This window comes from Aquarana catesbeiana, linkage group LG08, assembly GCF_042186555.1.
Source record: "Aquarana catesbeiana isolate 2022-GZ linkage group LG08, ASM4218655v1, whole genome shotgun sequence".
NCBI classification, from domain to species: domain Eukaryota; kingdom Metazoa; phylum Chordata; class Amphibia; order Anura; family Ranidae; genus Aquarana; species Aquarana catesbeiana.
In genome coordinates this window covers 254,821,562-254,836,481 of record NC_133331.1, presented here as the reverse complement: position 1 = coordinate 254,836,481, position 14,920 = coordinate 254,821,562, and positions in this window count along the sequence as shown.

The following is a 14,920-nucleotide window of genomic DNA, read 5'->3' as shown; positions in this document are numbered from 1 at the left end:
AAAAAAAAATTTTTTTTTCTCGTCTTTCTTTATTTTCAAAAACAAATGAGAGCTGCAAAATACTCACCATGCCTCTCAGCAAATAGCTTGGGGTGTCTACTTTCCAAAATGGGGTCATTTGGGGGGGGTTTGTGCCACCTGGGCATTCCATGGCCTCCGAAACTGTGATAGGTAGTGAGGAGTAAAATCAAAAATGTACGCCCTTAGAAATCCTGAAGGCAGTGATTGGTTTTTGGGGCCCCGTACGCGGCTAGGCTCCCAAAAAGTCCCACACATGTGGTATCCCCGTACTCAGGAGAAGCAGCTAAATGTATTTTGGGGTGCAATTCCACATATGCCCATGGCCTGTGTGAGCAATATATCATTTAGTGACAACTTTGTGCAAAAAAAAAAAATTTGTCACTTTCCCGCAACTTGTGTCAAAATATAAAACATTCCATGGACTCAACATGCCTCAAAGCAAATAGCTTGGGGTGTCTACTTTCCAAAATGGGGTCATTTGGGGGGGTTTTATGCCATCTGGGCATTTTATGGCCTTCAAAACTGTGATAGGTAGTGAGGAGTAAAATCAAAAATGTACGCCCTTAGAAATCCTGAAGGCAGTGATTGGTTTTCGGGGCCCCACACATGTGGTATCCCCATACTCAGGAGAAGCAGCTAAATGTATTTTGGGGTGCAATTCCACATATGCCCATGGCCTGTGTGAGCAATATATCATTTAGTGACAACTTTTTGTAATTTTTTTTTTTTTTTTGTCATTATTCAATCACTTGGGACAAAAAAAAATGAATATTCAATGGGCTCAACATGCCTCTCAGCAAATTCCTTGGGGTGTCTACTTTCCAAAATGGGGTCATTTGTGGGGGTTTTGTACTGCCCTGCCATTTTAGCACCTCAAGAAACGACATAGGCAGTCATAAATTAAAGGCTGTGTAAATTCCAGAAAATGTACCCTAGTTTGTAGGTGCTATAACTTTTGCGCAAACCAATAAATATACACTTATTGACATTTTTTCTACCAAAGACATGTGGCCGAATACATTTTGGCCTAAATGTATGACTAAAATTGAGTTTATTGGATTTTTTTTAGAACAAAAAGTAGAAAATATCATTTTTCAAAATTTTCGGTCTTTTTCCGTGTATAGTGCAAAAAATAAAAACGGCAGAGGTGATCAAATACCATCAAAAGAAAGCTCTATTTGTGGGAAGAAAAGGACGCAAATTTCGTTTGGGTACAGCATTGCATGACCGCGCAATTAGCAGTTAAAGCGACGCAGTGACGAATTGTAAAAAGTGCTCTGGTCAGGAAGGGGGTAAAACCTTCCGGGGCTGAAGTGGTTAATTGACTCGTCTGTCCCATGGAAAAAGCATGTCCATGGGTCTTCCGATATAGCTTTATTAGTAATTTCCTTTATTAGCTTCATAATTTTCTTCTGATATGCTTTAATGATGGGACACTCCCACCATATATGAGCCATTGTTGCAATATTTTTACACCCTCTCCAACATTCCACAGATTTTTCCAGTTGGAATTTGCTAACCTTGTCTGGTGTCGCATACCACCCTGCTAAGCCCTTAAAATTTGTTTCAGTCATATTGGTACCCACTGAAGAACCGTGTATCATCTTCAAAATTTTTTCTAGACTATGTTTACTACATTGTATCCCTAATTCCTTTTCCCATTTCTTGATATAGGGAGGCACATCCAGTTCCTCTTTAGACATTAGAATTTTATAGAGTCGGGAAATATTACTTCTTGATTTTTCTCTCTTACAAAGCTGCTCAAGCGGCCTACAGTCTTCTTTACCTCTAATAGACTTTGGAAGTTTCTCGACAAACTGCGTCAACTGGATGTACCTCCATGGATCAATCACCATTAAATCTGTCTCAGTACTTAAATCGTGATATGTGCGAATTTTCCCTTCTTTAATTATTTCTTTTAATTGTGTGTTTCTATTCTTTATCCATTTCCCTTCCACCTCCCTCATCCCCGGTTCAAAAAATGTATTGTCCTTCAGATAAATCAAAGGAGAGTTATAATACCATTTGTTTTGTGTGTGGATCTGATCCCATAATTTTAGTGTATTAAGTGTTAAATCCGGTGTCTTTGTGCTAAGTGCTCTGTATTTTGGAGGGTTCCATATTATGTGACCTAGATGTGTGCTACTCATACTATATTCGATATTGACCCATCTCTTATCTGAAACTACCCTTGATCATTCCATAACCCGTGAAAGTGTTACTGCAATATAGTACTTATTAACATCCGGTAGAGCTAATCCTCCTTGTTTTTTCCCCCTACTCAGTACCGTGTATGCAATTCGTGGCTTTTTGTTACAACAGACAAACCTCGCAATTAGACCTCGCAGAGCTCTCATGAATGGCTGTGGGAAAGGTTATTGTAAGCATCTGGAATTTATAAAGGATTTTCGGAGTCAGCACCATTTTTACTGTGTTGATGCGTCCGATCCAAGAGAGGGGGCGCAATGACATATTTTTTGTTTCTTTCTTAATCTCGTCCAATAAGGGTATATAGTTTATTAGATATATTTTCTTCAAAGGTCGCGAAACGCGTCGGGTTAGAGATGTACCATGCATACCTGTATCATATGTATTACTATTATATTATGGCTATGTTTTAGGATTACAATGCAATGTTGCTGTTTTATGAACCTGTTCAACCATGCTTATGTCCTACTATGGATTATGTTGTTCTCAATAAAATATTTATACTTTTATAGTTGTTTACCCTTTGATCACCATTTACACCTCATTTAAAGTCCCGTGGGCGACGTTTGTTTCCATTTTGTTCAAAGAATTAGATAGTTCAACACCTAAATATTTTATGTCCTTTCTCCAGGGAAAGTGAAATTCCCTTGAACGTTTTTCTTCTTCCTGCTAGTCTATATTTATGTTTAAGACTTCAGATTTGCTGAGATTTATCTTAAAGTTTGAGATATCTCCATATCTTTTTAAAATCTGCAGCAAATTTGGAATCGTAATCCTAGGATTAGTAATATAAAAAAGGACATCATCGGCGAATGCCGCGAGTTTATGTTCCTCTGTCCCTATCTTTACCCCGCTGCAGTCTGGATTGTTTCAGATAAAAGACAGCAGAGGTTCCAGGGTTATACAAATAAAAGGGGAGACAATGGGCACCCCTGTCTGGTTCTGTTCTCCATCTTAAAAGGTCTCGAGAGAACCCCATTCACTTTAATGGACGCCAAAGGGTGAATGTATAATATTCTTAACCATGTAATGGATCTTGGTCTGACTCCCATATGTTCCAATGTTTTTATCGTGAGGCCCCAGTCTACCCTGTCTAAAGCTTTTTCAGCATCCATCGACAGGAATAGAGCTGGGGACCCACCAGATTTAATGGACTCGAGAAGAAGCAATGATCGCACTCCATTGTCCCTGCCCTCTCTTCCAGGTATAAAACCTACCTGGTCTGGGTGCACCAGGGTAGTCATTTTATCCTTCAACCTGCCCGCTAGGACCTTGGCATATAGTTTGGTGTCAGCATTTAGTAGGGCAATGGGTCTATAACTAGAGCACAACGTGTTATTTTTGCCCTCTTTTAATATCAGGGTAATAGTAGCAGACAAAGCATTTCCCCCCATTTCACAGTTGGTACCCAGTTCATTCCAGTAATGGTAGAGCTTCGGAACCAAGATTTTAAAATTTTTTTTAAAATAATAAGTAGCAAACCCATCTGGGCCCAGGCTTTTTCCCAAGGGGGAGTCCTTTAACCACTTGACAACTGGGCACTTAAACCCCCTTCCTAACCAGACCAATTTTCAGCTTTTGGTGCTCTCACATTTTGAATGACAATTACTCAGTCATGCAACACTGTATCTATATGAAATTTTTGTCCTTTTTTTCACACAAATGGAGCTTTCTTTTGGTGGTATTTAATCACCGCTGGGTTCTTTATTTTTTGCGCCGTAAAAGAAAAAAGACCGAAAAATCTGTAAAAAAATACGTTTTTCTTCATTTCTGTTATAATATTTTGCAAATTAGTAATTTTTCTTCATATATTTTGGCCAAAATTTATACCGCTACATATCTTTGGTAAAATTAACCCAAATCGGTGGATATTATTTGGTCTTTGTGAAAGTTATAGAGTCCAAAAGCTATGGTGCGAATATCTGAAAATTGATCACACCTGAAGTACTGACGGCCTATCTAATTTCTTGAGATCCTAACATGCCAGAAAAGTACAAATACCCCCCAAATGACCCCTTTTTGGAAAGAAGACATTCCAAGGTATTTAGAAAGATGCATGGTGAGTTTTTTGAAGTTGGCATTTTTTCGCACAATTCTTTGCAAAATCAAGGTTTTTTTTTTACTTTTTTTTTTTTCCCACAAAATTGTCATATTAGCAGGTTATTTCTCACACACTGCATATGCATACCACAGATTACACCCCAAAACACATTCTGCTATTACTCCCGAGTATGGCGATACCACATGTGTGAGACTTTTACACAGCGTGGCCACATACAGAGGCCCAACATGCAGGGGAGCACCTTCAGGCGTTCTGGAGCACCCAGGCCAATTCTGACATTTGTCTCCTACATGTAAAAATCATCATTTATTAGCTAGAAAATTACATAGAACCCCAAAACATTATATATTTTTTTTTAGCAAAGACCCTAGAGAATACAATGGCGGTCGTTGCAACTTTTTATCTCGCACGGTATTTGTGCAGCAATTTTTTTAACGCGTTTTTTTTGGAAAAAAAACTGTTTTGTGCTTTACAAAAACCAAAACAGTAAAGTTAGCCTAATGTTTTTGCATAATGTGAAAGATGAAGTTACGCCGAGTAAATAGATACCCAACATGTCACCTTTCAAAATTGTACGCGCTTGTGGAATGGCGCCAAACTTTGCTACTCAAAAATCCCCATAGGCGACGCTTTAAAATTTTTTACTGGTTACATGTTTTGAGTTACAGAGGGGGTCTAGGGCCAAAATTATTGCTCTCGCTCTACCGATCGCAGCGATACCTCACATGTGTGGTTTGAACACCATTTTCATATGTGGGCGGGACTTACGTATACGTTCGCTTCTGCATGCGAGCACACAGGGACAGGGGCGCTTTAAAAATTTTTTTTTTTTTTTTATTGTTCATTTTACTTTATTTATTTTAGTTTGATGCTTTTTTCCAAAAAAAAAAATTTTTGACCACTTTTATTCCTATTACAAGGAATATAAACATCCTTGTAATAGGAATATGGCATGACAGGTCCTCTTTACAGTGAGATATGGGGTCAATAAGACCCCACATCTCACCTCTAGGCTGGGAAGCCTGAAATTAAAAAAAAAAAAAAAAAAAAAACGATCCTGGCTTCGATCGTAGCGGTGAGTCGGTAGAAGTGCGGGAGGAGGGGACATCCCCTCTCGCCTCCCGTAAGAACGATCAAGCAGTGGAACAGCTGCTATGATCGTTCTTATGGTGTAGGGAATCGCTGGCTGAAAAAGCTGATATCTGAATGATGCCTGTAGCTGCAACCATCATTCAGATATCCCCGCACAAAGTCAAGGATGTTGTATGATGGCCGGCGGGCGGGAATTGGTTAAAATGCTTTTTTTTTTTTAACACAAAGCTGTCCATTTATACAATATTTCTACCACATAACATGTACATACCAAAAATGACACCCCAAAATAGATTCTCCTGCTCCTCCTGAGTACGGCGATACCACATGTGTGAGACTTCCACAGCCTGGCCACATACAGAGGGCGAGTACAGCTGAGCATGGCTCAGCATGGCAGGGTATGGCAGGGTATTGCGGAGTATGGCGGGGTATTGCGGAGTATGGCGGGGTATTGCGGAGTATGGCGGGGGCGGGGTATTGCGGAGTATGGCGGGGTATTGCGGGGTATGGCGGGGTATGGCGGAGTATGGCGGGGTATTGCGGAGTATGGCGGGGTATGACAGAGTATGGCGGGGTATGGCAGAGTATGGCAGGGTATGGCAGAGTATGGCGGGGGCATGGCAGAGTATGGCGGGGGCATGGCAGAGTATGGCGGGGGCATTGCAGAGTATGGCGGGGGCATTTCAGAGTATGGCGGGGGCATTGCAGAGTATTGTGGGGGCATTGCAGAGTATTGTGGGGTCATTGCAAAGTATTGCACAGCATTGCAGAGTATTGTGGGGGCATTGCAGAGTATTGTGGGGGCATTGCAGAGTATTGCACAGCATTGCAGAGTATTGTGGGGGTATTGCAGAGTATTGCAGAGCATTGCAGAGTATTATGGGGGTATTGCAGAGTATTGCACAGCATTGCAGAGTATTGTGGGGGCATTGCAGAGTATTGTGGGGGTATTGCAGAGTATTGTGGGGGTATTGCAGAGTATTGTGGGGGTATTGCAGAGTATTGCACAGCATTGCAGAGTATTGTGGGGGCATTGCAGAGTATTGCACAGCATTGCAGAGTATTGTGGGGGTATTGCAGAGTATTGCACAGCATTGCATAGTAGTGAGGGATGGCTGAGCATGGATGGATGGATGGATGGATGTCTCTGTGCAGCGCTGTGGGCACTACACATACAGCCCACAGCGCTGCAGACATCCATCCATCCCCCTCCCCGCTCACTGTGTACCGATCGGTACACAGGAGGGGAGGAGAGGAACCGGCGTCATCAGATGACGCCGGTCTGTTTACATGTGATCGCGCCGTCATTTGACGGCGCGATCACATGGTAAACGGCCGCGATCAGCGGCCATTTACCGGGATCCGTGATGCGCCGGGTCCTCTGGACCCGGCGGTCACGGATGTGTTCAGGTGCGCGCCCCAGGGGGCGCGCGAGAGGGGAATTCTGGGAGGACGTCATAGTACGTCCACCCAGAGTTATCCAACCGCCCTGCAGCCGTCATTCGGCTATGGGCCGGTTGGTAAGTGGTTAATGCAGTATAGATTTCCTCTTCTGTTATGGGTCTATCCAAGTCAGTTCTGTCTCCCTCAGTCAGACCTACCAAACCTGCTCCATTCAAGAATTCTTCCACCTTCCTGTCCTCTCTTTGTTCCAGATGGCCCTTTTGTCCTACAGTGTATAGAGCTTTGAAGTACTTCCTAAACTCTTCTGCTGTCTCTTTAGTTGTGAAAACTGCCTCGCCATTTTTATTTTGAATTTTCTCAATAAAATTCAAGTCTCTTTTCTTTTTCAGTAACCTCGCTAGATGTTTGCTTGACTTTTTTCCCCAAAGATGTCTATCTCTTATTATTTTATTTAGGGACCTCCTAGAGTCCTGCTCCATGCTGTCCCTTAGCTCCTCCCTTTTAATAGTCAGTTGGTGAAAGCATTCCTGATGATGTCCCTTGTATTTTATGTGTTCTTGTTCTAATAAATGTATTTCCTCAATGATCTTTTCCCTTCTTTTTATTCTCTCTTTTTTTTCCCCCGGCCCTGATGGATATGAGGACTCCCCTAATGTAGGCTTTGTGTGCTTCCCAAAGTGTGGAAATGGGTGTTTCGCCTGTATCATTAACCTTGAGAAAGAATTAAATTTCCATCTGCATTGTTTCTGCAACTTTATCGTCTTTTAATAGATTTTCATTTCGCTTCCATGAGAATGGTAGTCTTTGGGTCCCCGGTATCCTAATCCTCATTGAGATCAGAGAGTGATCAGATAGCGTGGTTATTTCTATTCTAGTTTCCTCCACAAGGTCCAGTAGGCTATGGTCAATCATGATATAGTCAAGTTTTGAGTACGTCCCATGCACAGGAGAGAAGAAGGTATAGTCATTTGCTTTGGCGTGCTGCACTCTCCACACGTCCATAATATGGCATTGGTGCAGCTTACACCCGATCAATTTTAATTGAGCCTTACTTGTCCCCTGTGCCCAGGACGTACTATCCAAGGAAGGATTAAGACAAAAATGAAAGTCCCCCGCCAAGACAACTTCCCCTGTCTTGAATTCCATCAACTTATCCAATACCTGCTTTAGGAATTCGATCGGGTTTTTATTTGGACAGTAGACATTTGCTAGAGTGATAATTCTATTCCTCAGCTTACCCTTCAGAAAGAGATAGCGACCCTCAGGGTCCGTCAATCTATTGGTCAAAGAGAACTTAGACGTTCTAGAAAACCATATTGCTACCCCCTTAGCTCTCCTTATGGGTGTGTCGCTATAGAACCAAGTCGGCAATGCAGGAGAATACAATTTAATATTTGTTTACAGAGCTAGATGAGTCTCCTGAAGGAATACCACATCTGCTCGGTAATGTTGAAGTTCTTTTACTACTTTATGTCTCTTAACCGGAGAGTTCAGGCCCTTAACATTATATGATAAAAAATTTAAATCTGTCATTTATTTTGGTCTAATAAGGGATTTCGTATAGCTAACATAATCAGTCTTCTAAGGGAAGTTTGTACCCATCCCTGCAGGATAGAGCTACATCCCCACCCTCCCACCCACCTTGCCCCAGCCCCCCTCCCTCCGTCCCCGGCCGCAATCCGGCCCTAAGCCTGCAGATGCAAACCGAAACTGATCCCATCCTACGCACTTCTTCACCCAGAGTGAGACTCCGATCACAGCCATCGGTGCCTCCGCTTATTGCGGAGGGGGGAGGGGCGAAAGCGGGTGGACCAAACCAAGCCGCACCTTTCCCTGAGACCCCCCTTCACAACATCGCATTTTATCTATATTTATTTAGCATTCCCCCCGCCCCCCCACCCACCCCCCTTTCCACCCAAATTCAAGATGTTTATAATTTAGATCCAAATAAACCCTTTAAAAGTAAGCAATGAAAGAAAGAAAGAAAAAAAAAAATCCTCTCTAGGATATAATGAACTTGTAATTCTTATCTAGGAATGTCCGGTACGGGAATACACAAATTTTCACAAAAGTCTTGGAGGTCTTTCAAGAACCTCAGCCTAAACGATCTTCCCTCTTTCAGTACTATTAAGGATGTAGGAAACCTCCAACTGTACTTTATGTTGGCCTTTCTCAGTTGTTCAAGCAATGGTCTTAGCTGCCGTCTCCGCACCAGGGTTCCTGCTGATAGGTCAGAGAATATTTGTAATTCCATGCTCTCAAAACGAACTGGAGGGGCTCCCCGAAGTCTATTCCAAATCTTATCTTTATCTTCATATGAATGGAATTTAATAATTACATCTCTGGGTGTATCCTGTCTCAGATTTGGAGGTTTTCTGATCCTGTGTACCCTGTCTATCTTTAGGGCCTCATCTTCCCGTCTGCCCAGGATAGGATTAAAGATTTTTTTCATTTTAATCACCAGGTCTTCACTCTGTTGTTCTGGTAGGGATCTAATCCGCAAATTTTGACGGCGACTTTGGTTTTCTTGCTCTTCCAATTTATATGACAAATTTCAGTAGTCGCTCTGCATTTTTCTCTTTTCTGTTTTGAATTCTAGTATTTCTTTAGCCTGATTTCCTGATACTTCCTCTGCCACCTCTACTCTCCACAGCAAATGACCCATGTCAGTCCATACGTTCAATATCTTTGACTTTATAGAGTTTTCTAACTTGGAGAACATTTCCAGCATTGCCGATTTAGTTGGAATTAGTGCGATATTTCTTTGCTCATCCATTTCACTGAGAACAGGCTCTCTTTCCTGTTCCAACTCCTCCCTGGGCCTCTCACCTTGTTCCCCCTTTTGTTTCACCAGGTCTTTCTTTTTTCTATTTTTCCTGTTTGTTTCTTTTCCGGTCCAAGACTTTATAAACTCACGTCCTTGAGATATTTCTGAATTGTACTGGAATTTAGACTCTCTCTTGGGGTCTTAGGTTCTGTTGCTCTTTGTGATCAGCCTCTCATATTACCTCCTTTATTTCTCCCCTTCTTTTTTATTTTTCTTTAGGCTCTATTCTTTCCCCTTTTATTTTCTTCCTCTTTCCTTCCTTCCCTTTTCTTCTGGCAAGGCCCCTCCCCTCCCCCTCTTTTAAATGAAAAGGAAAAGAGAACCACTCCAAACTTTCTTCTTCCCCCTCCGCTGACCTGCAATGAAGGGTCCCTCCCACTCACCCCCAGCCCTGGCACCGCTCAAAGAGTCCCCGGTGCCCGCAGAATGCAGCAAAAAAAGATTTAATATTTGTCCCCTAATATCACTCGATCTTGATGGAAATATTATCAGTTTATATTTTGTCAGAGTCCGCTATAAAGTGCGCTGTACTTTTCGCTTGATAAGGGAAGAAACAGGAAAGTAAACTGTCCAACGGATCTTGCGAGATGTGTCTGAAAGAGACTAGGCAACAACTAAAAATATGATCTTTCTTCAAGAGCCTGTGAACTCAGTACTATGGTCTCAAAATGGTAGCATGTTTATCAATATACCGCATAATTATCCATCCCGCTAAGCATTAGGTATAGATTGCTGGCTCGAGAAGATAGCGAGACAGATGAGCAAAAAAGCTTGTAATATACCATAGAGTCAATAGGCAAAGTTATTAACCACTTGCCGACCGCCTCACGCTGATATACGTCAGCAGAATGGCACGGGCAGGCAGAATCACGTACCTGTACGTGATCTGCCTCCCGCGGGCGGGGGGTCCTATTGACCCCCCCGGTGCCCGAGGCGGCGGGCATTTGTTCCCGGGCAATCAGAGGTGAGGGGGAGGCCATCCATTCGTGGCCACCCCCTCGCGATCGCTCCCGGCGAATGAAATGTCATCTCTCCTCGAGCCGGTCTTTTCGCTGCGGCGCAGAGGAGAGAAGACATCAAGTAAGTGCACCAAACACTACACTTTCAGTAGAACACACTAGGCAAACTTTTCACCCCCCATCACCCCCCGATCACCCCCCTGTACCCCCTGTCACAGTGACATCAATAGCAGTTATTTTTTTGCATTTGTGTCAGTTTGTGACAGTTATAAGTGTTAGGGCAGTTAGGGTTAGCCCCCTTTAGGTCTAGGGTAACCCCCTTTAGGTCCAGGGTACCCCCCTAACCCCCCCTAATAAAGGTTAACCCCTTGATCACCGCTCCATCACCAGTGTCACTAAGCGATCGTTTTTCTGATCACTGTATTAGTGACACAGGTGACGCTAGTTAGGGAGGTAAGTATATAGGTTCGCCATCAGTGTTTTATAGCGACAGGGATCCCCATATACTACCTACTAAAGGTTTTAACCCCCTGATTGTCCCCTAGTTAACCCTTTCACCAGTGATCACCGTATAACTGTTACGGGTGACACTGGTTAGTTAGTTTGTTTTTTATAGTTTATTATAGTTTCAGGGCACCCGCCGTTTATTTCCTAATAAAGGTTTAACCCCCTAATTGCCCGGCGGTGATATAAGTTACGTTTTTAGGGTCAGATAAGGTCTGCGTCTCCCCAGGCAGCGTCAGGTTAGCGCCAGTACCGCTAACACCCACGTATGCAGCATACACCTCCCTTAGTGCTATAGTATCTGAACGGATCAATATCTGATCCGATCAGATCTATACTAGCGTCCCCAGCAGTTTAGGGTTCCCATAAACACAATGTTAGCGGGATCAGCCCAGATACCTGCTAGCATCTGCGTTTTTCCCCTCGGCCCAGCCCTGCCCAGCCCACCCAAGTGCCGGATCGATCGATCACTGACACTTACAAAACACTAAGCACACAAAACTGCAGCGTTCGCAGAGTCAGGCATGATCCCTGCGATCGCTAACAGTTTTTTGGTAGCGTTTTGAATCAGTCGCTAACAGTCAGGAGCTTTTTTGCCTGCGAGTCTCACTAGTGTACCCCTAAATTTAGAGCCCAAAATGGCAAATCGAAGGTACACTAGTGAAAAGGCCTACACATTTCTGAGCATGACAGATAGTGAAGAGGAAGTCACTCATCTGTCAGATTCAAGCTCATAATACGATCCTGTAGAGGACAGCGGCTCCATGACAGATAGCTCTGACGACGGAGTTGTGGTACCTGCCAAGGTCAGGCGTACCAGACCCCAAATTACTTCTTCTGTCCTTGATGTGCAAGAACCGCAGGTCCCTCGTATGGAGCAGGGAAGTACTAGCGCCGCTATTCCTTCTGGTGAACTGGCAAGCACCAGCGGCCTAGTACACCCTGGTCGTACATCCAGCACTGCAGTATCACGTGGTGACGTGGCGAGTCCCATAAGTGCAGTTCAAGCTGGCGAGGTGGCAAGCACTAGTAGTGTCCTGCTTCCACCAAGAAGACGAACACAGGCCCGTCGTGCCCATAGTGCCCTTCCTGCTGCATTCGCCAATCCGAATTGGGAACCCACCACTTCTGCAGCACCCGTACTTCCCCATTCACTGGCCAACCCGGAGTTTAGGTGGAAACAGTTGATTTTACGCCACTGGATTTTTATTCGCTGTTTTTCACCGAAGATCTCTATAGATCTATTGTGGACCAAAGCAATTTATACGCTGGTCAACACATCGCCATTATTCCCCAGTCCTCCCTTGCCAGAGATTGGAGACCAATTACGGTCTCCGAATTTAAGATCTTTCTGGGCCTTTCCCTCAACATGGGCATAAATAAAAAGAGTGAGTTGCGGTCATATTGGTCCACTGACCAAATTTACCATATGCCCGTGTTCTCTGCCTCCATGACCAGGGCATGATACGAGCAGATTTTGCGGTTCATGCACTTCAACAACAATGAACTCTGTCGTCCTCGTGGAGACCCTGAATACAATCGGCTCTACAAAATTCGGCCCCTCGTAAACCACTTCAACCAGCGTTTTGCAGACTTGTTTACTCCCCATCAAGTTGTCTGCGTTGATGAGTCCCTGATTAAATTTTCTGGGCGCTTGTCATTTAAACAGTACCTTCCCAGCAAGCGTGCCAGATACGGGGTCAAGATGTATAAGCTCTGTGACAGGGCCACAGGCTATACATGTAGTTTTATGGTTTACAAGGGCAAAGATAGTCACGTAGAGCCGACAAACTGCCCTGACTACATAGGAAGCGCTGGCAAGATAGTGTGGGACTTGGTGTCACCCTTATTCGGAAAGGGGTACCACTTGTACGTGGACAATTATTACACGAGCGTGCCACTTTTTAGTCACCTTTTTGATCAACAGATTGGAGCATGTGGCACCGTGCGATCTAATCGCCGGGGCTTTCCCCAGCGGCTTGTAGATTCCCGTCTTAGGCTGGGGGAGAGAGCCTGCTTGCAGTGTAATAACTTGCTCACTATGAAGTGGAGGGATAATAAGAATGTTTTCGTTCTTGCCTCCCTTCATGCAGACATGACGGTCCAAATTACTACGGCGACTGGTGTTGTGGATAAACCCCTCTGTGTCCACGAATATAACCAAAATATGGGAGGGGTGGACTTCAACGACCAGTTGTTGGCGCCGTACCTAGTTGCCTGTAAGGCCAGACGTCTGTTTATTTATTTCAATTGGCTTTGCTGAATGCTTATGTGCTATGCAGAGTTTCAGGACGGACTGGATCCTTCCTTAAATTCCAGGAAGAGATCATCAGAGCCCTTCTGTTTCCAGACGGTACTCCACCTCACCTTCCCCAACCAAATGCAGTAAGCCGGCTGCATGAGAGGCATTTTCCTTATGTCCTCCCGAGTACCCCTACCCAACGAGCCCCCCAAAAAAGATGTTGTGTCTGCAGCAAGCGCGGATATAGGCGTGACACACGGTATTATTGTCCCTCCTGTCCTGACAATCCTGGTCTATGCATTGGTGAATGTTTTGAACGCTACCATACACTAGTTGAGTATTAGCGTAGGGTACAGCACTGCACAGACTAGGACACACTTTCACAGGGTATCCCAAGATGCCATCGCATTTTGAGAGACCCAAACCTGGTACCAGTTACAAAAGTTAAAGTTACTAAAAAAAGTGTAAAAAATAAATAAATAAATAAATAAATAAAAACACAAAAAAAAAAATAAAATAAAAAAAACAAAAATAGTTGTTGTTTTATTGTTCTCTCTCTCTCTATTGTTCTGCTCTTTTTTACTGTATTCTATTCTGCAATGTTTTATTGTTATTATGTTTGCTTTTCAGATATGCAATTTTTTTATACTTTACTGTTTACTGTGTTTTATTGTTAACCATTTTTTTTGTTTTCAGGTACGCAATTCAGCTGCAGTGCGGATTTATTTATCTTGACAGCAACAGCGTTTGCTCCCACGATATATAAAGCCGTGACTCCAGTGCTGTCGGAGGTGATTTCACCACCACAGTTACATACTTCAGCATATATGCCGAAGTGTGGGGGCAGCAGTGGGTGGAGGAGCGATTTGCTCCTGCCTTTTGCGGGAGGATGCCCCCATGCTTCGGCATATATATATTTTAGGCACAGGTTACGTTAAATGTTTTATTTTTTACTATTTTTTTTTGTATTTGCTTTGCAGGTATGGTAAGTGTTATGCCCCGTACACACGGTCGGACATTGATCGGACATTCCGACAACAAAATCCTGGGATTTTTTCCTACGGATGTTGGCTCAAACTTGTTTTGCCTACACACGGTCGCACAAAGTTGTCGGAATTTCCGATCGCCAAGAACGCGGTGACGTCAAGCACGTACGACGAGACTAGAAAAGGCCGGTTCAGAACCAAGCGCGGCACCCTTTGGGCTCCTTTTGCTAATCTCGTGTTAGTAAAAGTTTGGTGAGAGACGATTCGCGCTTTTTCAGACTCGTGGCTTTCAGATTGTTTTCTGACGTTCAGTTTGTGCTTGTGGGTTTGTATCTGCTCTTCAGTGCGTGCAGTCAGTTCGTATCGGAGTTTTCTGTGCGATCTTGTCCGCTCGTTGCTGTTTTTCAGGTCGCTCTTCACTGGCCTTGCTGTTCTTCAGTGCGTTCTGTTACTTCGTTCTGAGCAGCCGACCGTTTTCTAGCCATGTTTCGTATGCGTACTCCTCGTAGAGTTCGTGCTGTGTGGGGGCTTGGTGTTGGGGTCCTGACCTTGACACAAGTCCAGTCCATGAACAGGGTGGGGAGGAGTTCATGGACCAAGAATTGGTTGCTTCAG